This window comes from Phymastichus coffea, unplaced genomic scaffold (assembly GCF_024137745.1).
Source record: "Phymastichus coffea isolate CEN01 unplaced genomic scaffold, Cenicafe_Pcof_1.1 PCOF00027, whole genome shotgun sequence".
In the NCBI taxonomy this organism is placed as follows: Eukaryota; Metazoa; Arthropoda; class Insecta; order Hymenoptera; family Eulophidae; genus Phymastichus; species Phymastichus coffea.
In genome coordinates this window covers 1,256,711-1,280,713 of record NW_026706838.1, presented here as the reverse complement: position 1 = coordinate 1,280,713, position 24,003 = coordinate 1,256,711, and the positions used below count along the sequence as shown (strand labels likewise).

Sequence of the window (24,003 nt, the reverse complement as noted above, 5' to 3'; positions counted from 1 at the left end):
TAGCCCTATTATGTCAAATTCCCTAACATATTCCCAGTCATCTTCCTCCATGCTCCTTATCCTCGCCACGTTCCAGAATAGTATCTTTACTGCCTTTCTTCTCTCTCTCTCCCTTTCCTTCTCTCTCTCTCTTTTATCCCTATTGTTTTCGAAACCCTTCCGCCCTTTTTCCTACCATTTTTCCCTCTTTTTCGCTCCACCACCGTTCTTCTTCCTCTGACTTGACCCCGTTATGCCATATGTTTACCTCTTTACCTTTACTTTTTATTTCTCTCGCTTTCCTTTTTATTTCCTCTCTTATCTTCCTCTGCTTTCACGTCCAGTCCTGATCTATGTATATCTTTTTCTGTCCCAGCTTCTTTTTCTTCTTCATAATTCCTTCTTTTTGTTCCCATGAAGCGCATCTAATTTGCCACATATTTTTTCTCCTTTCTCTCCGTTCATCCCTCCACGCTATCCCTCCTATTCTTCTCAGATTCACTATCTATCCTTTCATTTATAGTTCCTCCCTTAACCAGTCCTCTACCTCTCCTTTCTTTTCCCATCTTAACTCACCCTCTAAGTCTGTCACTATTACGTTGTTTATCCTACTTTCTCTATCCATTTTTTCTCTCATATACTCTAATTCTTCCTTATTGCCTACTTCTGTTCCTCTTTGCTTCTTGTTTCCACCTTCTATACTTTCTTTTAGTTTCACGCACTCCTCTTCCAACTGGTTCATCCTCTCTCCCCATTTTTTCTGCAGTTTCTTTTCTCTACGTTCTGCTTTTTCCCTTTCTTCTTTCGTCTCTTTCTTTCTTTCTTCTCTCTCTCTCTCTTGTTCTCTCCTAACTTTTCCTATTTCTTTCTCCTATCTTTCATCTCTTCTTTTTCCCTCTGCCTCCATTCTTTCCATTTTTCCCATTATTTCTTTAAACATTTCTGTCCATTCTTTCCTTTCATCCTCCCCTGCCTCTCTTAAATCCCTTCTATCTGCCCGTATCTTTTCCATTATATCTTCTGCACCACTACTTTTTCCCACTTCTCTTATCGTATTGTTCAATCCTTCTCCCTCTCCCCTTCCATCTCGCTCCGCGCGTTTTCACTCTTGCATCTCTTTGCCTCTCTTATTTCTCCTCTATTATTCTCCCTCAGCCCCTCTCCGCTTTCTCTCCCCCTCACCACCTTTACTCTTTTCTTTTTTTCCTCCTCTGGGCCTTTCCTATCCATTCTTCCACCTTTATCTCTTAATTTTTCTGTTGTCACAAATCTTTCCATCACTATCCCGTACGCCTTAATTCGACTCTCTAATTCTACTCATGATCCCATTTTTATTCCCTGTCTTACCTTTTCTGTCTCCGCCTTTACTTCTTACCGCCCCTCCTCTCTGCTTGCCTTTCCCGCTTCCTGATTTTCTCTCTTAACCTCAACTTTTCTTTTTTCTTTATTCCTCTCTCTCTGCTTTTTCCTGCTCTTCTCCAAGCCTCACTCTCTCTACGCCACTCCTCTTCCGCCTCCACGCTCTTTTTACCACTATTTCTCACCTCAAATACTTTTCCTCTTTAACTTTCTCACCAAAACTCGCACTCACAGCCAAGACACGTCCACACTCTTCCACCGGCCTTCCGATCCTCCTCCCGATTACCGATAAATATATACGAATACGTCCGATCGAATATCTCACGATCGCGGTAACGGGAGCCCGGATTCAAATCTTCGAAGACTTTGTTATTGACTCGCGAACGTGACGGGGTGCCCGAGAGCCTGATTGCCGCCCGAGTCAAAGGCCGCTCGGCTGTTGAAAGGCCTTCGTACGGGATAAACTCGCCTCGCGCGAATCGTCACCCATCACTGTGAAAGACCATATTTTTGTACATACGATTATTTTTATTCGATAGTGTTTTTAGAACGTATCTATTACCCAAAAGTTTCACCCATTCTTGAATCAAAGGAAGTTTGGCTTCTGCTAGTAATATATTAGTAGGAGTGCTTTTTCTAAAACCCAGAACAGTTCTTACTGCATGGTATTGCATTTGTTCAAATTTTTTTAGAGACTTTTTCTTCTTAGATAGGTATATAAAGCTGAGATATTCAATTGACGATCGAATGAAGCCTTTGATTACCGTAATTAAGGTGTCAGGATCGGCTCCCCACCAAGTACGGCAAAGAAATTTTATAATGTTCATGAGAGAGTTACATTTGGCTAGTAAGTTATCCATATGTATAGTAAATTCCATTTTGTAGTCAAAGATTATTCCTAAAAATCGAGCAGATTCACTAGATACAATCTCATAGTCGTTAATCTTGAGAGTGGTGGATCCAGGAAAAATTTCCTTTTTATTGAAATGGACGAAAACAGTTTTTTTAAGAGAAAGTTCAAGGCTTAGAGCAAGGAAATTACGTTGAATGGATTCATTAGTTCATTCTAATGATTTCAGGCAATCGGAAGCGGAGGACGATACAGCTACGACCGCTATATCGTCCGCGAACTCTAGCACAGTGATCCCATCTTTTTCAAGACCATTAGCTATATCTGATGTATAAATAATATAAAATAATGGGCTTAACACTCCTCCCTGCGGAACTCCTTTATTGACTGTGAATTTTTCATATCCTTCAATATTAGTATGTAAAAATCTTTCAAAAGTGAGAAATTTCATAAATTTAATAACTTTTTCTGAGCATTTAAGTTTAGCAAGCTTATCGAGGAGTAAATCAGGCAAAACATTATTATATGCGTCTGAGATACGTAGCTAAGGCTTCGTCTTTGCGTTCTAAAGCTTCATCTACAATGTAAGTAAATATTGCTAAATTGTCGAGAGACGATCTGCCTTTGCAGAATCTAGCCTGGGATGAGGGTAGGAGATTATTATATTCGATCCACCATTCTAATCTATTTTTTACCAAGGATTCAAAGAGTTTGCCGGTGCATGACGTAAGAGTAATAGGTCTCACATCACTTCGATCATGTTTGTCAACCATATGAATAAAAGAGTGCTTTCAAGCTTTGGGATAATCGCTTTCGCGGTACATAGCATTAAAAATATCGAGAAGTTTGTATTTAATTGGCAACTTTTTGAGGACTTCATAATCTAATCCATCTAAACCAGTAGAAGCTGAGATACCACGTGAGTCTGATATTCTATTAAATTCTATAAAAGAGAAGGGCTCATCAAAAAAATTGTTTTCTTGGCAAGAAGGAATATAGTCCGGATTATTACTTACATGAGGTGCACTTAATTTTTCAAGGCAGCAAATGCTTTTTAGTTTCGATTTCTCCATGTCATTTTCGGAACTGTGATTAGTTTCGCACCAGGAATTTTTTAGAACATTACATTTGTTCCAAACATAAGTTTTATTAGTAGAAAGGTTGATGGATCTCGCAAAGGTTATAAAGTATAGTCTTTTTATTGTTTAAACGTTTTTTTCGCTAATGCGCAGTTTCTATGATATTCAATTAAATCTGTAAGTTTATGGGGAAAATTCCATTTTTTTAAAAGAAGCTAAGCCGTTTGATTTTATCGCAGTCAGAGTCCCACCAAGGAGCAGGGTTCTTGAATGGACGTTTGAATTTTTTGTTGTTTCTAGGCGTAACTTCTTTAATTTTATCCGATATGACTTCAATGAAAAAGTCGTATTTCTTAGAGGGAGAGAGCTTATTATAGTCAAAAGATAGAAATTTACTAGTGAATTAGTCAGAGAGATCATTGTAAAATTTAACAAAGTCGTTTTTTATTGATTTTAACTTCAATGTTTTTTTACAATATGTGTGCCTCATTGTGTCAATTTCGATAGTAAGAGGGTAATGGTCCGAACCGAACGTTTCATCGCTGGCAGTTACATTAATTTTATCTACAAATGGAATTGGCGACAGAACCAGATCTAAGTTTATCTTTTTGCCAGTACTTTTGTCAAAATGGGATGAAGTATCAAAGTTGTGAAGATACAAGTTATTCGCATCAATACTAAGCTCAAGTCTTTCTCCATTTTTGTCAGTTTTTTCGCAATTTCAATTTACATTATGAGCGTTAAAATCATCTACTAACGTTCCGGGAGGAAAATTAGACTTAACACGATTTATTATTTCATCTCATTCTAAATTGTGAAAGTGTAAGGCCGGGGATTCGGTAGCAAGTGACTATATCAATATTAAGTGACGTATTGAGAATTCTAATGCCAGTAATTTCCACCTTATCATTTTATATTGTACTGACAGATTTCCTTGTACGATAAACTTTTTTTAACTAGATAAACATTACCACCTCCGCGAGCGATAGTGCAATCTTTTCTAAAAGTATTATAGCCTTCGATTTACAGGTTTGAGCAACGATTCAACGCATACAAATATGTCTATATTATGGAGAATTTTATGCAGTTCATTTTGTTGCTGAAGAATACTGCGAGAATTCAAAAACAGTACTTTAAGCTTGTAATCTTTTAGGCTTTGGTTCATTTTGAATATGTTAAATTAATGAATGTCAGAGAGTTTTTTATCGATTTTGAAATCCTCTTCTTTAGAATGAGTTTCAGTCTCGTAGACGCTGCTAGTGTCGTCTTGTGAGGGAGTAGACTTGAGAATTAGTTCTTGAGAGTTGAGAAGGTTGCGAATACGTGTAATTCTACTTTTTGTGTATTTATCTACAACCGCTGGATAGATTTGAGAGAGCATATCGACTAGAGCTTCTGTGTTAGTAGTGTACAAAGCAGCTGTTTTGCGTATGTTTACATTACCGAACGCGCTTTCAAGGAATTCTATAAGCTTGTCAATTCGATGAGAAATTTATTTCGGTCGCTTTCAATAATATTACGCGCTAGTTCGATGTGAGTTTTGAAGTCAATTTTGCTAGTAACCTTAGCCTTTTTTCTATTTGGCGGTTTACCTGATTTGTTGAGTACTTTTTGCGAAGGCAAAGAAGTAGATGCATCGCTGGGAGAGGTTATCGAATGCAGGCGCTTTGACTTGGTGCTGTTGTCAGCGACGACCTTGTTGATTTCACCAGATTGTTGACACTCGTTACTGCCGTTAGGAATGCTTTTGTCATAGTCTTTTAGCATTGTGACATCTTGAGATTCGGGAATATGCTGATTGAGATCTGGACAGTTTTTAGCTAGATGACCTTCATTTTTGCATTGAAAGCACATCATTTTATCTGTAGAGAAGTAGATCCAATAATTAACGTCTTCGTGGATAATCTTGAGGTTCGCTGGAAGTATTTAGATGTCTCTTTGTTTGACGTATATGTGTTTACGAAAACTCAGTAGATGAACTAATTCGGGCATGTGAATGCCAGCTTTGACTGTTGTGATTTGTGAGGTAGGAGTAATGCCTATTTTCTCGAGTTCTTGAATTATGAGTGTGCGACGGGGGAGAGGGAGGGGAAAAATAACAGACGGTATTTCTCCGGTCTCGCACTGTCGCCAGCGGCGCGCAGTCAGCCGAGACAACGTGTGCAGCTTTATTTTATTAAGTTGGGCGCCAGCTACCGTGCTCTCGCGTTAGGAGAGCGTGGTAGCGCTGCAACGTTGGCTGGATCTCGGCTCGGTGGTCCTGCTGGTCGCTGTGAGGTCGGGTGGTTCCCCGTTGCCTCCCTCCTCGTCGCCGTCGGTGTTCTTGCGCGCGTGGCCGGCTATCACCTGTGAAGAATGAAGCGGGAGCGCGAAGTCCTAGGCGACAATTCGGTCGAGTCTAGATCGTCTCGAGCGAAGGGGAAAGAAGGGGGCAACGGGTGGTTTTCAAGGCCACCCACGGCTGCGGCTCGTTCGGCTAGCTAGAAGATTCGGGGCATGGCGGCTCTTAACCCAGAAGCGGGTACATCGAGGGGGGGCGTCGCAGGGGCGCCCCGGTTGACGGCTAGTGGTTCAGGGGATGATAGCTCCTTCCCTGGACTGGTGACGTAGTGGCTGCGACGGTGGCTATCGGCTAGGTGATGATCAGGGCAGTCGCGTACGTGCTTACTAATCTCAAACCGATCGCGAAAGCTACGGGGGATGGGGCGATCAAGTGGGTATAGTCAATAATAAATCAGGCTTAAGGGTAACTCAAGTTTATTAATCGAAAGAATTTCCCAGGTCAGCCCAGCGATCTACCCGTTGCTATGGTCAGCCTGGTTTAGGTTACTGGGGACGCGAGTGGCGTACTACGGCGCGAAGTCGGCTTAGACAAACAATCATTCGGTTGAATGCTTCAGACTTCGGATATGATTCGAATACGTAACGTCGGTTTGTTTATTCGCGGCGGAAATTCCAGCCCGTTCGAAACAATTGCTATCAGGAATTCGGTCGGTCGCGCGAAGGTTAGCTACTGTTCGCGGTGTTGACGGTACTTATAGCGATGCTCGTGAACAAAATAAAGGCGGCGATGTATCTGAACTTTGCCGGTCGGATGAAGGTCTAACACGACTCGTAAAACGTTTAGGTCGACTCGGAAAGGAATTCAAAGACGCGCACTAAGGAAAACTCGTTTCACGGATGATAGCAACACGGCGACTCGCGAAACTATACCCGAAAGGTCAGTGGCGAAAACATATACAGCAACGGCAACGGGCGCGCGAAGGTCATACGGGATCCCGCGCGCGAACATTCGGCGGTCATGCAACGATTTCAGGTGTGGGACAAAGAAGCGGCGTAATAAAGGAGAGGCTCGGAGACAACGACAAACGTTTTCGATCACAAGGCGTAATGCGCGCGAAGGTCATGCGGCACTCCCGTTCGGTAACTACGCGACAACTCCGTCATGCGGCCAACGATAGTATGACGACTTGATAGCGGATTTTCAGAGGTCGGCAATGGAGGCGCGTTAACGTATTATCCCGAACGCGCGAGGGTCGTACGGCACTCCCGGGACGCGACGGTCAGCAATGTGCGGCAAACTCATGATTATCGGTCATGCACATAAAATCGGTAGTAAGGGAAGGGTACTTACTCTTGTTGATTCCTTCGGCCGATTACTACTCTGTTTGTTATCGTTATTCCGTTATCGTTATTCTGTTATCGTTATTCTGTTATCGTTATTCTATTATCGTTATTCTCCTCACTATTTCCTCTGTTGTTTTCGCTTTCGCTATTCTCTATTATGCCTATTCCTTTCACTATTTTCTTTTATGCCTATTTCTTTCACTATTTTCTTTATGCCTATTTCTTTCACTATCTCTTTTATGCCTACTTCTTTCACTATCTCTTTTGCCTACTTCTTTCACTTTTCTCTATTGTGCCTATTCTTCTCACTGGGTGCCGCGCAACGGCGAGGCTCGGCGGACTGATCTCCGTCGAGGCTTAACGGTCACTGGCGCGCCGTTTTTCGGCGACGCGCCGCTTCTCCTAGCTTACTTCCCCTTCGTTGTTGCCGATTGGCTAGCTTGTTGCTAAGCCAGGTCTCAGCGCCGTCTATATTAATGTTTTTTACCCGCGCAATTTATTTATTGGTCGGTCCTTCGCGCCTAATTTGCCTACTGGTCGCGAAGATAGCGTCGGTTTTCCCTCATTAGTTCGACCACCCCTAAGCTGATAACGATTGGTCAGTCAACTAGCGTCGCTTGTCTATCCTCTTCTATCTACCGCTCGTTGGTCTTACCGATTCCCCTCGCTCGCTTCCGATCGGTCTAGCATCGGCGGTCTCGCTCGCTCTCACGCGCTCGGTCGCTCCTACTTCTAGTCTAGCTATGCCTGCCTAACTAACGGGGGCTTGCGATCAGCTGATCGCGGCTGGAGACTTTAGGGGCTTCTAGCTCCCCGGGGGGTTGTCGGATCGGGTTGTGAGTGCGCGAGGGGTTGTACGCGAGCGTAAGGGTCGTGCGAATCGGTCAGGGGGACTTCTAGAGGTCATAGTTCGCGAGATCCGGGAGTGCGTGGGCGGGTATATGGTAATAGGCGCTTGGCCGCGCGTTTCTAGTGGGAGCGGGGCTAGCATAAGGCAGCGTGATTTTTGTGTGATGACGCATCATCACAAGTGTATTTGGAATACAGGGCTGAATGTTAAATACGAGTATAAGGACTCTTTTTGCTTTTGATGTAAGCGGTTTGATTTGCAGGGAAAGATCGTCGATCTTTACTTCGGTTTTCTTTTCTCCTAACGTTTCAACTGGAACTATATTTTCCATAGAATTTTTTAGTTTCTTCTTTGACTGTAGGTATCTGTAAATCATTTTGGATAATTTAATTCGGTACGAACTATGAAGTCTGTATGATATTACGTAGGACTTTCGATTGAAATCTTTCCAGGATTTCAATATTCGAGTTAGAAGCTGCACCTCACAGTTGAATGCCATATGTCCAGACTACCTTAAGTACAGCTTTATACAGCAGCAATTTGTTTTCAATTGACAGCTCCGATTTCGTTCCGATGAGTCAGTACATTTTCTTCCATTTTAGACCCAAGTGTTTACGTTTAGTGAATATATGTTCTTTCCATATAAGTCTTCGATCTAGGTATTTTACTTGATTTGCGAAATGTATTATCGTTTAGTCTAATAGGAGGACAGGTATCTTTTCTATGTGTCGATGCCGTATGTATTGATTTACGTTTATTTACTATTATAGTCCAGGAGTTAAATCAATTTCGAAGATAATTTTTTTTATGTAATTTTGTAATATTTTGGATGCTATTGTTGCTTCTGAATGTATTGTTAAAATTGCTGTATCATCTGCATACGAGGTGTGTTTAAAAAGTAAGGTGACTTTGTATTTTTAAGAAAAAATATTTATTTATTTATCAATATTTATGTTGTCCCCTTCAAAGTAATCCCCCTAAAATACAATATACTTCTGCCAACGGTTTTTCCAATCCTCAAAGCACTTCTCATAAGCACTTTTCGATATAGCCTTGAGCTCTTCCAGCGATGCAGTCTTTATCTCTTCAATCGTTGCAAATCTCCGTCCTTTCATAGGTCTCTTTAGTTTTGGGAACAAGAAAAAGTCACATGGGGCCAAATCCGGTGAATATGGTGGCTGAGGCATGATTGTGGTGTTGTTTTTGGCCAAAAAATCTCTCACAAGCAAAGATGAGTGAGCAGGAGCATTATCGTGATGCAAAAGCCATGAATTGTTTTTCCACAATTCTGGGCGTTTTCTTCGTATTGCTTCTCGCAAACGGCGCATAACTTCAAGATAATACTATTTATTGACCGTACGTCCATATGGTAGGAACTCCTGATGCACCACGCCATGGTAATCGAAGAAAACAGTGAGCAAAACTTTGACATTTGATCGAACTTGGCGTGCTTTTTTCGGTCTTGGCTCATCTGGGCTCTTCCATTGGGACGATTAGACTTTGATTTCGATATCATAACCATATACCCATGATTCGTCACCAGTTATGACCCTTTTGAGTAAATCTGGGTCGTCGTTGACGTCATTCAACAGTTCTTGAGCGATGTTCATGCGACGGTTCTTTTGGTCAAAATTTAGCAATTTCGGAACAAACTTCGCTGACACACATCTCATGCCCAAAACGTTAGAAAAAATTTCATGGCACGAGCCAAGCAATATACCAACATCCTCAGCAACTTCTCTGATAGTGATTCGACGATTTTTCAGAACAATTTTCTTCACTGCTTGAACGTTTTCATCAGTTGTTGACGTGCATGGGCGTCCAGAGCGAGGCTCGTCATTGGCATCTTCCCGGCCATCTTGGAAGAGTTTGTACCACTTGTAAATATTTTTTTTACTCAGAACAGTTTCACCGTATGCCACCGTCAATATTTCAAGTGTTTCGGAGCACTTGATTTTATTTTTTACACAAAATTTGATGCAAATCCTTTGATCCATATTTTTCGATAGCAAGAAATCGCCGAACACACAAAACATTTATAACCTTTACGCCTCTCACAACCAAACAAAAAAAGCTATACACTTGAAACTTGGTACAGATGTTCGGGAAGAGTGTACCAACATAACAAAACAAAAAAATCGATAATCGAAAGTACGTTGCCCGTGAAATTTGAAAAGTCACCTTACTTTTTGAACACACCTCGTATGTTGCTGTCAAGATATTGATAAACTATGATAGGTCCGAGGAATATATCAGATATAGTGTTGGGCCTAGACAACTGCCCTTCGGTACTCCTGCTTTTATGAACTGGCGTTTTGATATGTTTCTATTTATTTTAACTTGATAGGCTCTATTCTATAGAAAACACTGTAACAAATCATAGTGGGACTAAGGAAAAAGTTTCCTAAGCTTGTGCAGTAAATCTTTATGCCAAATCTTGTCGAAAGCCTAGGCAACATCCAGGAACATACCAATACATTATTGTTTATCTTCGTTGGCTTTCCTCGCAACAAATATAATTCTATTTACTTGCTCAATCGTAGAATGGTTACAGCTGGAATTGAATTGATGATCAGGGGTATTCTATTTAGTATTATTGGGTTAATTCTAGCTAGAATTAGTTTTTCAAAGATTTTAGAAAACGCCGATAAAAGGCTAATCGGTCTATATGATGTTACCAGTTCTGATTCTTTACCGGATTTAAATATTAAAACAATTTCTGCTATTTTTCACTGGGAAAGATAATAGCAGAGATGTAAGTATGTATGAAAATCACTTATTAGATATCTTATTGCAATTGGAAGTAACATTGTGATTATTTTTCCAGTGATATTATCAGAACTGGGAGCTATTCTTTTCTTAATATTATTAATAATTTGTAATACTTCCTTTATTTTAATCGATTTGTTTGGTGTACTGTCTTGGACGTTAGAGCCTTCTAGTAAGATTTCTTCTTCTTCTTCGGTGATTATTCTTTGCTGAGGCTCGAATACTGTACTAAGATTATTTGTAAACGTTTCAGCTTTTTCCTTGTATGATCTCCCAAGTTATCACCAAGTTTTCTGATAGGCGTTATAAATGTAATTAGTTTTTTAAGTCGCTCAGTAGCTTTTCAAAATGACTAATTTGTTGCTTCTGTAGGACTTAGTAATCTGAAATAATTCTACGTTTGTGTGTTTTTTTCTTCATATAACATTTTGTTTAGATCTTTGGTTGCTTTTGTCACGTCGATACAAAAGGAAAAGTACGTGACGAATTATGATAAGGAAATAACGGGTTATGGTAACTAACCGGGTATCGGTAATTTAATTTCCTATCGTATCATCCCTCCCGGGAACATTTGTAAATCTATCTAGCGCGATAGATTAGTCTAAGTACGTTCTCCATAATACTTCCGCGAATATTACTCACCGCATATTAATTCGGCGAAAACACAGGAAGGGGCACATCAGCCTATGGTATAAAAAGGCTGGATCGGGATCCGCGCAGACAGTTCAAGCAGTTCAGTTTACACAATACACAGTTCGCACAGTTCATATTAAGCGCTTATATTAGTACTCATACTCTAGTACTCGTACTTATACTGATATTGTTATTTATATGTCTCGCTATCCAGCTACTCAGAACCGGAATTATACTCTGCTAAGCATTATAAAATTGTCTTTAAACAATAAATCTTAAATCAAGCGCAAACACCTGAGACTGTTTGTAAAAACCTCTTCTGAAATCCAATCCTAATAAGGTAAGAAACTAAGTTATCTACCTAAACACGCTATATATAATAAAGGCGCTATCCCTTTAACCAACCTCTGCTTAACTCCTGACTAAGATCCAACTTTTATCAACGCGACAATATTTTATACATTATTACGTCTAGCAGTAACATCTCCTCGCTTAGACATAACACTTTATTTAGTTTAGTTTTGTCTTGACTCGATCTAGTTATTTGATATCTTCTTCTTAATAATCTCTTTTTTTATTTTTGGGTTATTTTAATGGACGTGATTTGTTGTGTTTTATTTCTATTCATTGTAGTATAGCATTTGAAAATAGTTTCAATTAGAATTACGTTGAGTGAGTTGATGCTGCTTTTTATATTATTTAGCTGTTTTAAAAGAAACGTTGCACGTTATGCGTTCCTCTTTTTAAAGAGCATATTTTTTCCAATCGACTTTTATGAGGGTGGGTCAATAAGTCCTTAGAAAAAGATAAAAAAACAATTTTTTTGGTAGATTTTTTTAAAATTTTTTAATATAATCTCCTTTTAGCTTGAGATACTTTTCCAGGCATCTTTCAAGTTTTTTTAAGCTATCAGAAAAAAAGAACTTTTGAAGTTCCTTTAAATAGCCATTTGTTTGTGTTATGACCTCTTTGTTCGAGATGAATTGTTGTCCGGCAAGTCACTTTTTTAGGTTTGAGAATAAAAAAAGTCACTAGGGCTAAATCTGGAGAATACGGTGGATGGTCTCTTAATTCGAACTTCAATTTCTTAATTTTAGCCATTGAAATTAAGCAAGTGTGCACTCGCGCATTGTCTTGATGAAACAGAATTTTTTTTGTTCAAATGAGGACGTTTTTCCTTTATTTTCTCGCTTAACCAGTCTAATAACGACGCATAATACTCTCTGGTGATTGCTTGTCCTTTTTCTAAATAGTCGACGAAGATAATTTCACGTGCATCTCAAAAAATAGCGGCCATAACCTTGCCGGTTGATTTCACTGTCTTGGCCTTCTTTGGAACTGGTTGACCTTTCACAATCCACTGTTTTGACTGTTCCTTCGTCTCAGGAGTGTAGTGGTGTATCCATCTTTCGTCTATAGTTATTAATCGACGCAGAAATTCGTCCCAATTACGGTTGAATCATCGGGTGACTCCACCATTGTCCTTTCGCCGCGTACAAAATGAGGGTATGTGCATATATACTTTCATGCTTGTTTTTCTATTCGAGGTGCGATCGAGCAACTGATTGCCATAGCCACGAGCGGCCAACAACTGAAGAGAAAACAAAACGGCGAACGCGAGGAACGCGAAAGTAAGAGAGCTGAAAAAAATCAACAAGAGAAAGAATTTTTTAAGAATTAAAGAAGTGATAGTAACAGCTGGATTATGAAAGTGCGTATGTCGCTAATATTTTATCATTGTTTGACAGGTTTTTGTTTCGTTTTCAGGGAAGGGGGCCTTACAAGCTTAGTTTGTGGTAATTGTGGAATTTTGGTTTTATGTTTGATGACTGAATTGTGCCCAGCCAGTATCATATCGCAGCATCAATGCGTGTAAGAATATCCGTGAGAATCTGTTGATGAATGCAGCTATTTGTGAATAGCAGCAGCAGCAGTCAACGGCAGGGCAATAGCAATAGTATAATGAGAAAAGGTCTTATATATATCTCTCTCTTTTATGTTTGAACATCGCGTTCACACATATGTGACGAGAAATTTTCCTTACCTCTCCGTCAGTCTTAACGACCGTATCCGTTCAGTCAAAAGGGGTAGGTTACCTAACAGATTCTAGGTAACTCTTTTTGTGGGCATTGCTTATTGTGTGCCACCTTTTTTTTAAATTTGATTTTGTTCTAGAGTAACATAATTTAACGCATTTTCTTGTATGTATGTTTCATTTGTGAATAAAGTAAATTGGGTTTCAGCGAATGTCGCTGTATTTCGCGTGTTCCCGATTCTCATCCTAACGTCGGCTTTGTGCATAATTAGTATACGCGCCCAATATACTATTTATTCGTGGAAGCATTCACGCTTCCTGAATCGCCTCTTAAATAATTTGTGTGGATAGTAACGGGCTTAAACATTCGGTTTATCGGCTATACTCCATTATATATTGTACTTAATAAATTGGAGAGCCCGAGCCGTGCAGCGGCTACACCGAAGCCAACGCTAACTATCGCCATGGTCTCACTGCCAGCCGGCCTCCGCTTCCGCCGACGCCGCCTCTCCGCTAATGAACCGTCGATGCCTGGTGGGTCGTTCTCTTGAGCATTCAAATTCTCTCTCGCGCCTGCTGTCATTCGATTACAGCGATTGTAGATTTTCATGTAATAAACGTGCTAAACGTGCACTCTGAGTGAACTCGCTCGCATGAAATTTTGTTCGTTAATACATATGTCATCGCGTACGCTGAGCAAACTCGCTCGAGCGAGTTCTTTTAATTGTCACGATCTGGGTTCAGCGCGCCTATTGCTGTTTTTAGAAATAAAATCTTGAAATCTTGGATTGATTTTAGAATAGTTAAGGAGATCGCCTTTTGTATAATTTAATTGCTAGTGATTTTTATATATCTAACATCTTCCGACCAGAATGATTAGTTTGCCTGAGAAAGTGAGCGCTGGCTTTCCTTATCGATTAAAACCCTAAATAATAATTGCAGAGCCCGGCTCTTTACGCACGGTGGCCGACACTCTTGCAGATGATAGATCAATGTTGAATAGAAAAATAATACCTGAAGAAAAACCTACATTTACAGATAGATTCATTGTTAGACAATTTAAAAGCAAAAGTAAATATGTTTTTAGAGAGACATGTACTGTGATATCGAAAATTGCTGTGATTAAATCTACATTAGTAGTAATAAATAAATTAGATCTAGAAGTTTTGACCTGATAAAGGCTGTTTTACGTGATACCATAGATAAACAACCTTTCATAAATACTCTTCATCATAATATCATCTTTCAGAAATATGTGGCTATCTTAAAAAAACACAATATTTCACGATTCCATTATAAAAAATATCACTACAGCAAATGATATGTCCAGACTGAGATAAAAGGAAGTCTTCAAAAAGAACTGGTATTGCATATTAATTTCAATGTTAACAATGTCTAGCGAAATATATTAGTGAAAGCAAAAAATTTGTAGAGACGAAATTGAACGGACATAAGATCATCGAGCGTAACACTGGTATCATGGCATACAATAATAACTTTTCATATAATTTTGATTTGAGCAATGCCCAAATATTAGATTACTAATATAATTACAAAAGGTGTAAAATTCTGAAAATGTTAAACATTTATTTATTGAAAAACGAATTTAAAAAATATTAAACTTTCATTAATCGAAGTATAATCAAAAAATAAGATGTATAATTTCTAAATCAGATATATAAACCACTGTTCAGTTTTCTTAAAAGAAATCAAAGTACTTAATCCGAGTAAATGTTAATTTGATTGATTATTTTATGAAAATCTGTGCAATATGATTTGCTGATGAAGCGTTACTGAAAAAGGAGTAAATTTATTTATCGGACTGCGGATCCTTCATTGATTAATATATTTTTCAATGTATCATAAATAGAAAGAAACACACATTTCAAATTAACTGCTTTTTATTATTATATTTATATTAGATTATCTATCCATTAATTTATTACAAGAACTCTGAATTCATTATTAGTTAATTTTTCTTCTCAATTGTAGATGACAAGGAAGCTCTACCTTCAGAGATTTAATTTTCTTGATAGATAATAACAAAAAACCTTCCATGGTTGAAATGCCAATACAGTGGTCAAGTCGCACCTAAGTGCCGTCGAATTATAGCACTTCTAAACGAAGCTGCCCCAAGTATATTCGTACTTATTCGTACTTATTTACCACATCTGATTAATAAAAGTCCCCCATAAAAGTATGGTAAAAGAAAACGGTGCCACTAATTTTGGATTATATTTTCCAGACAGCCGTATAATATAGTACATTGATTAAAATTCGACTCGTAATACAATATATTAATTCGTGATAATATATCCATTAAAAATAATCATTTAATTATAATATTTACTTACAGCTTTCATTATTTGAATCAATAGAAGTCTATGAGTTAAGGCATAACCTTCAGTGCTATTGCTATTGTTAGTTATCAAGTTTTGACATTTTTCAGTCAATATACATTGATTAATTACACGTAAAATGCAGTAATTACTTTCAGATTCTTGTGGGTGTCCAGAAAATATAGATTCAATCACTTCATTCAAAGTTAAATTTTCATTAGGCACGGGATTTGCTTCGAGGTTTATTCTTTTCCAGATTATAGAATTTATCCAAATATCCGGTTGATTTATTACTGTATTTACTGAAATTAAATCAACTATAATTATAAATCTACATTTTCAAAAGTTTGAAAATTTTATACAAGATTTTAAAATTCATGGAAATAACCAAATGAAATTATAAATATGTGCTTGTATTGTGTACAATGTTTGATAAGGATGAAGTGAGAGCTCGATTTCTTAGTAAGAAGTCTTTCTTTATCAAAACTAGATACATACATAATCTTGACAAATAATCTGTGCTAATCCAACAATAAAATTACTAAAATTCTGAAGTAACTGAAAACGGATAAACTGTTAACATGCATTATTTTACCTAAATCCATCAGCGCACAAACACTAGAAGACAAGAATGGTCTGCACACATACTAATACTGGCGCGAGGAAAGGTAAACGGGAGAAGTTGATTGATTAAGTAATTGATTAACTTTATTAAGACCGTAGGGTAAAACCCTGTAAGGTCATAATGTATAATTTGATGACTGGGCTGTACAAGTATAGCAATATAAACTTTTATTACATAGACAAATGACAACAGCAGAAGATGAACGTTGCGGTTTCGTTCGCTATTTGGTGTTTAACATGCTTATATGGTGATTCTGAAACATATGAGCAGTTTGGTGCGATCTGATTTGCCTTGAAAAATTAAATAAGATGACGTAATTAAAAAAGTTTTTTTTGATAATTTGATAATAAAATAATAGAGATTGGCTGTCAGCCAATGAGAGGCCGACGGGCCGTACGATGGTGAGTTGCAGCGAAAAAGGGAGTTCGTCGTGTGCATACCAATCAACAGGTGATAATGGTACTCAATTGTTAACGTGTTATCGCAAGCAGCCGTTACATTGGCGCATTTTTATATTAACTCCTTAACTAGCAATGGGTTATATATATACAATAAAAGTCATGCCTAAACTGGCAATAGATCATATATGTATATATTTGAATAATCTTCATAATTTGTATTACATGTGGACCAAATTTGGTATACAACTATTTTTGAGGTTGCTGAATTCAAATCTGGTATTAAAATTGCACAATTCAATATGGCATCTTTGAAACTCTCAAGAGAGGAAACTTTCTCAAAATTTTTCACTAAATTTGGTATCCGCCGGTATTATACATGATTATGCATGTAGTTATAACAATCTAATATTTATAAGGGTTTTTGAGTGCATTAGTCCAAAATCAGCGAAAGGGAAATAGAGTTTGAAGCAAGGAAATTATTCTAGTGATCATAAAATGGTATTTCCTAATCATTCTTCTGTAAATGAAAATATATTTATTGTAAATCATAAAATAAACTATAACGTTACTTTCTTATGTCATCCAGAATCGTATATTAGAACAAAAACGTTATTGATAGAGTGATCAGACTCTCTGTTATTCAGCTATTTGACCTTACGCTTTTCTCTTGTTTCTTGTAATAGTAAAATGTGCTTAATGAAACTATGTAGCCTTCCAAATAGGCTTTCTTTTTCATCTATTACCACATATTTAGCAAAGTGCCAAAGAAACTGATGCGTCTACTGAGCTAAGCTCAATAGCGTCGCTATCAATTCTTATAGACGTATACAGTATAATTTGTAATTAGAGAGCATGAAACATATTATTCGGCTACTTTTGCTTAAGAGATTTTTTTTTGTTTAACGTCGCTCTATTTATGCTCCATCAGTGCTAATCAGCGACGAATTTTATCTAAAATACTAACTAATTGCAAGCAACGGTAACTTTGGATTATTTATCGAAACAAAAACATTTTTATTTAGAATTGAATGACTTTTCGCATTGTGAAAACTCGACATGTCTTGTAGTGTATTCTGAAAAGTCAGTGAACTGGTTTAATTTAGCGTTGTCACTACAAAGAACATGAAGCTGACTGCTGAACAATATCAAGTTGAATATGGAAGAAAATAACTTGATGTGAATGTGATAGAGTTGAACGATAGGTAATAATTTAAATTATACATACATACATCTACACATACGTACATAAAATACATAAATACATAATACATACACACAGAATTCCGCACGTAGTGCGTACCTAATCGCACACGAACTCGTACAGACCTTCGAGCATATACTACTGAAGGTAGCATTCAAGTGGCAGAGCACGTAACCAGTTGAAGAGAGAGATAGCATGTATGGAAGGATATGCTATCTCTCTCTAGTCGCACGTGATTAGCTATCAGGCTAGTCCATGTGCTCGAATAGCAAGCGAAGCAGTTATTCCGTAAATTAAATGTTATTATAAAAATGATCATGAATCTTTATTTTAGCAAGTTGTTTAAGTCCTTTATTGAGTATAGTTTCGGTGGATTTTTAAATGATCACTTTTACACAGGTAATATATATATATATATATATATATATATATATATATATGTACACGACATATTGTAAGAACAAAAATAAGTTAAATGTAAAGAAAAAATAAATCAGTTTTCAAAATATAATAGATATTACATTTTATATTTTTAAGTCACTGATTTTTAAATAGAATTAATTTAGTAAAATTTCTTCTTATCTTCTTTGCAGCTTGTTTCGTTTGTAGTTCGTGATGTTTAATTCGAATTTGTGAATACTTAAGAATTATATATTTAAGTAAATACGATCTGTGCAGCTTTGGATTTTCCGTATGATTAATTGGTAATATATTCTTTGGTATTTTGCATGTCATATCAAAACACATTTGCTTAAGAATACCTTTGATGGATTTATAACATAATTTGAAGTTTTTTTCGAGAATTTGACACATCTTAATTACATCTTCAGACGGTTTGATTAAACCTCCACGATTTTTTTTATCCACTAAAGATAAATGACTACTTCCATTTGTTAATAACAATGGACATTGAAAACATTTCATGCGTCTTAAAATCGTTCTAACTATGAAGCCAGCTATGTACGCAACAACGTTATCTATATATAACTTATTAGTTCCAGAACCGTAAAAATTATCACAGCTTAGTGAATAATCTCTAATATCAACATCTGTATAGTTATTATCAGTAATCTTGTTAGATATACTTTATTAAAACTTTTCCATGTTTCAGGTGAGATCTTTAAAATTTCTGTATTATCTACAGGAATACTATTCGCATGCTGAGACTCTTTTTCATCAGCATGAATTAGCAACTTTTTAACAATATTAACAAATTGGTAGCAAGTTGGGTTGTTACTGTTACCACCCTTGTTTCGTACTGCACCAAAAAATACTTCGAGATGGTCCTGAGATAACTTATACGTATAACGGGGTTTTAGCTCGGTTTACCCCGTGAATATAAGAAAAAGTAAATGGAGAATGATCGAACGAAGTCTGAAGCTTCCTGGATTTAGTCGTCCTCCCAGGTCCGGTGTTCGTCACGCCGGTGACAGGTCGGTCGGATCAGCGCAGATTCGTAGTGTTGGCTAAGGAACGCGAAATTCGAAAATTCAAAAGCGGTTGTCGGTGCGAAAAGGTAGGACGTTCGAAGAAAGCAGCGGGATACAATTAAGTTAGAACGTTTACAAAGAAAAATATCTTTAATCAATAAAAAGTTAACACAGGCGGTCGGAAGGAGGGAGAGAGAACGCTGAGTGAATGGATAGAGAGAGAGAGAGAGGGTAAACCATTAAGCCGCTACTTACAATACAGGTGCCTGAACTCTAGGTATGCCGACAACTTATACAATTTGCGTTGACGCGTACGCGCGAACAATAGGCCACCACATGTACTATGCAGCTCAGTCTCTCTTTGTGATGGTGCCTAGCACAACAATGCTCCGCACTACCGGCTGCAGCCCACGTGTTCAAATCGTCCGCAGAGCCAGGCGATGTCGCAATTCCCCCCTGAATAAGGACACACACTCCAAGGGCGAAGAAAAAGAGCGGCAGTGTGGCACAGTCAAGATCCAAGGAAAGAAAACAGTCAGAACAAAGGACTCTGTCTATTCACTCGCGTGTTTACACAGCTACTGCTCGTACCGCGGGCTCAACTACTCGATTTCGTCTTAATGAGCCAATCAGTGCGAGCGGTCACTCGCTAAGGTGCGACTGTATTTCTCTCTCTCTCTGCGCCTTGCTGTCGAGCACAGAAGTATCTCTGCGTACTCGCATATCTCTCTCACCTCACTTACCTTATATCAGAACAGAAGTGTAGTTACATATGTAAATATAGGTAATAAATATATATAAATATAATAAATTCATAAATACATAGGATAGGTTCGGAGAAATATGTTACATTTACTTATCATTACTAGGGAGAGAGAGACATAACGAGTTAGCAATTTCACTCGTTATATACGTTAATAAATAAAACTTATTAGTCTTAAAATAAGTTTTATAAATGTTTATAATATTTTTAGGGAACAAATTATTCCCTAAAATCTAGTTCTTTTACGCGAATTAATGACTAAAGTCCCATCAAAGTATTTTAAGTTTTCAATATAGGTGATAATCTCATTTATTCTTTTTGCAATATCTTCAATGTTCTTTTCAGATATAGCTCTTTTGTATTCATCTGTATGATACAACTCTTTCAAATTTAGAATGTCAAATGCGTCGTTTATAAAATTACAAAATTTATCAGTTCCAGCAGCATTTTCAAATTGTGGTATTTTTAAATCTTCTTTGAAAAAAAGAACATTTACACTTATACTTTTACTTAGTGTTTGAGCAGCTATTCGCACATTCATTTTATTTTCTTCCCATTTAATGTGCTCTTTCCTTAATTTATTTGCTGCATGTAGCCCATTCATTTCCTGAAAATCTAGAAGATCGGATATGAATGTCCAAGATATAATATTCCGTTCGGCATCATACATGTCTTCACCGCTAGCTAAGGCATTTATAATTAATTTGAGCATACGAGTATAACATCCATCATAAATAATATATATTTTTTTTTACGTAACAGGATGTAGAAAAATATATTTAATCAGTTTTCAAATATTTTTTAGCTCACAATACATTGCATATTACTGTGTTAGAATGTAAACCATCAAATGTTAATGATGTTATAGTAATGACTGTATCGTGCAAAGCTCTTATATTTTCTAGTATTATTGTTCGGGTTGGTGAGCAGGAATAAATGTGCGTATCTAAAATTGATATTAAAGATGACAAATTTATTAACAACTCGCAAATAAGATTAGATCAAGTAACAAAAGAAAGTAATATAAATGAAGCGATACACAATAAACATACGCTTACGACCGTGGTTACAGTAAACGCAAATCGCACGCACGTTATAAACTAACCAAAGGAAACGAACAACCTGCCCGTGCGAGATCTGAGGCCAGAGTGCCGTCAAATTTTCTCTTTCTGAAAAGCAAGTTTTCCTCCCTTCTCTTTTTGGTGACGTCACCAACCAGGGGCGTGACCCGTAGAGGGCCTGAAAGAAAAATAGCGCTAGCGCGCTCTTTCGCTCTGTCTCTCCCCTCCTGCCCCGCTCGTAAACTGCCGATACAGCCTTGGACCCGCCCGCTTACAGGGCCCGAGCTGTACATCCCTCTGCCAGGGTTCATAGGTCGATGTCTGGGTCGTTGGGCTCACCGCCTAGGTTACGAACTAAACAGTAACCTTGCTGGTCACGATGAGCAATGGGAAAGAGGAGATTAACAGTCCTTCACACATGCTAATACAAATAATCGCAGCTCTGATTCCCAGATCCCACGCGAGCATGCGCCTCCCCCCGAACGCGCTTGCCATTTTCTCTCGGCTTCATACTTCTCGGATACAAATACCATTTGCATCTCGCGCTGCAAACGTTGAGCTACACTCAACTCACACACCCAAAACGACAGCTTTGTCGCATATGCCGCAATTATTCCAACGATTATCAACGACGAGCAGACATTCGAACATTTCAAGCCAGTCCAAGAAAACGTGTCAATAGATCCCCCTTCACTAAACGTGCGCCCATGAAGCCGGACGAGCAACGACGGGTAACAATATAAGAGCACTAAAACAAACAGGCGTCGATATTTAATGAAGGTTTCGTTCTACAGGCCACACGGGCCAATTTAATGGAGACTAGCGGTGTGCGCTCACGACAAAAAAGAAACAAAGATCTCTGCCTAAACCTTTCCGAACATCTGCTGGACACATACGCATTTGAAAATTTCCCGCCCGTAGTTGCGCGAACTTGATCCGTAACAATTATGTTTGCTTTTCCTTCTCCAGTTAAGGATTTTATAAAATAATAGGAGACGGAAATTTTTTATTTTCCGTTTTCGCAGACAATAATTATAATTAGAACATTTTCTGCTTCAGGTACATCAATTCTATCTATGTTATCTCCCACGTTTATATATCCGTATTCTTTATCATTTATAATCTTTACAGCTTTCCTCACGCTCATTTCATCCATAACAAGATTACAAAACACTGGTTTATTACTATTTGTATCTTTCATAATATTAACTTTTTTTTATTGTCTCTAAACTTGCTTCATCTATACCAGTGATAAAATCAATATTTTTGTACCATTTTCTAATTGTAAGAGGATGAGGTAAACAGTTTACAAAAGTTCTTCGGACATAATTATACGCTTTTGGTGAGTAAAAGTGCAATGTTGTAGTAAATGATCGTAAAGATGGTGGAAATGCTCGTCTTTATTTTTCTTTCAGTAAGCATTTTAATAAATCGCTTGCTTGTGGTGGTAATGTATCATAAATAAATAATTTGCAAACTCAAATTCATTTGTAACTATAAATAGATTAAATTTTTAATAAGTATTATATTTATGTATCGAAATATAAAAGAAAATAATTGCAATCGTAAGAGTCAGTTTTTGGACTCGAATTTAATTTAGTGAATCTCGTAATTACACACAGAATAGTAACATCACTGATAAAAATACCTTTTACTTTAAAAATGTAAAAAATATGTATACTTTTATTAATAGAAAAAATCAACATGAGATTATAAAAACTTATGTACTTGTAATTTACCTCTATCATTATTAACGACAATCAAAATTATATAAATTTCCTTAATTTTAAATTATTTATTTAAAAAAATTGACTTAGTTTAAAATTAAATGTTAACAAATTAAAGTAAACAGAATAAATATAACTTTACATATTCAGTGCAACGGTAGTCGATTCGATTAATCGATCCGTTCGCGATTCTGTAACTCGCGCGTTAGTACGAACAATTAAAAGAGAGAGGGAGCGCGCGAGCATTTGAATAAGTAGTTACGCCTCAGATGTTTACGCGACATTACCGCCGAGTTGATTTTTGCACTGTGTTTCGCTGATATTAAAGTTTTTTTGGGACGGTTTTCGTGCGTAAGTGCAACAAAGATATTGCAGCAAGTAGCAGCAGATTGGCAGCAGCAAATTTATAGCTGATAGGAGAGCGAGGCAGCGCAGCTGATTAACAGGAGGAGCAGCGGCAGTAGATTCTTCGTCATCAATAATTACGGCTGATCACCGTAATTGCACCGCAGGGTAGGTGCACATCCCGTTATTATTGCGTGACAAAATACATTCGGTATTTTGTCAACCGTGATAACGATTTTTTGTATTCGCGCCGAGCGTTAGTTTCGCGGTGAATTTCGAATCTTCTCTCTCTCTCTCTCTCTCTCTCTCACCGAATAATAATTCATTGTAAATCCTGTTCGCGTGCATTAATCTTTCGGCCCATAAAAGACTGTAGTTTTTTTTTACTAATTAAAGTTAGTCAATTTCATTCGCTGATTACGTCATTTAATTTCCCATTAGCTTAAGCGATTTGTAAAGGCTTAGATTTTAATCCGATTTCATCTAGGGGATTAAGCGGATTAGTCGTAAAGTCGCTCACACCTAAGATACATCGAGTGTCACAAATCACGTGACTTTAGGTGAGTTCAACTCCGTTGAAAAGAAGACACTTAAGTGAAATCATCTGACGTAAAGGCGAATACACGTATTCAACGGAGCGGCGGTTAGCTCTGCATCGTGGGAGTTTGTTCTTAAATAAATTTCCCATTTTTTCAGATAACCTCCCCCGTTACATTAGAAATATATTATAAAAAATTAGTAGAGTTCAAACTAACAATAAAACTTATTGCTTATTAGTGTTGATATTTTTATTTACAATTTTTTTCAGGGAAAAGTGGTAACAGAAATATGCACGTTTCTCTTGTTAACATTTTTTTATTTTTAGTATATGTATAATTTTTCATTTGATGATAAATATATAAATATTTTATAATCAGTAGTATAATAGTA

The 24,003-nt window shown here is 37.4% G+C and overlaps 1 protein-coding gene across 1 annotated transcript in view; it reads right to left on the bottom strand.

Moving 5' to 3' along the window:
* The window catches only part of LOC131675621 (UPF0764 protein C16orf89 homolog), a 498,284-nt gene extending 482,595 nt beyond the window's left edge, over positions 1–15,689 (bottom strand). Inside the window, exon 1 of the mRNA XM_058954660.1 lies at positions 15,673–15,689. The gene's annotated coding sequence lies outside the window, so the exon portion shown is untranslated. The remainder of the gene's footprint in view (positions 1–15,672) is intronic.
* Between the last annotated feature and the right edge of the window lie 8,314 nt (positions 15,690–24,003).